Source organism: Nanorana parkeri, unplaced genomic scaffold (assembly GCF_000935625.1).
Source record: "Nanorana parkeri isolate BGI_ZX_2015 unplaced genomic scaffold, ASM93562v1 scaffold1251, whole genome shotgun sequence".
NCBI classification, from domain to species: Eukaryota; Metazoa; Chordata; class Amphibia; order Anura; family Dicroglossidae; genus Nanorana; species Nanorana parkeri.
In genome coordinates, this window is record NW_017307519.1 from 114037 (window position 1) to 114653 (window position 617).

The 617-nt window shown below is 59.0% G+C and overlaps 1 protein-coding gene across 1 annotated transcript in view; it reads left to right on the forward strand.

Moving 5' to 3' along the window:
• The first annotated feature begins 141 nt into the window (after window positions 1-141).
• The window catches only part of IGSF9 (immunoglobulin superfamily member 9), a 60785-nt gene continuing 60309 nt past the window's right edge, over window positions 142-617 (forward strand). The window contains exon 1 of the mRNA XM_018568845.1: window positions 142-190. The gene's annotated coding sequence lies outside the window, so the exon portion shown is untranslated. The remainder of the gene's footprint in view (window positions 191-617) is intronic.

Here is a 617-nt window from a genome sequence, read left to right on the forward strand (position 1 = left end):
GAGGGAGGCGCCCGCCTCGCAGCCGGAGCCCCCGGCTGGCAACAGGTACCGGGTGGACCTCTTTAACGGGGGGCGCCACCTGCACGCCCGGTCTCTGAGCCGCAGAGTGCCGTCGGTGGACCCCCCCAAAACGCGAACCTGTCCGTCCCTCGTCCATGCTCAGGAACCTGGACTGGGCCCGCACCTTCAGGTAAGCCGGCGCTGCCCAATTGCATTGTGTACACCTTCTCTTTAACCCTTTGGGCGGGCACAGGCGTCGCATGTGGCAGCTGGTAAAACGCCGCCAGGCTGCTCGCCCCCCGTCCCCGGACTTGTTGAATTTGCAGCCGGGTGCTGAAAAAATTTTGCCAAAATTTTAGATTTTTAAATTTTTTTTGTCCTCCCGTTCCCTTTTCCCCCGAACATTTCAAGCATTGCACCTGCACCGTGTGCCATCGGGGGGGACGGCCTCTTTCCGTGTTTTGTTTCCTTCCTCGCTCTGACGCCGTCACTGGCTCGATGGAGGAGCGAGGCTCGTACGCTGGAGAGCCCCCAAAACACGGCGTGAGCCGAGGAAGATCCTTTGTGTTGAGGGATTTAATTTTTTTTCCCCCTCTAGGTGGTATCTGTGTGGTCTG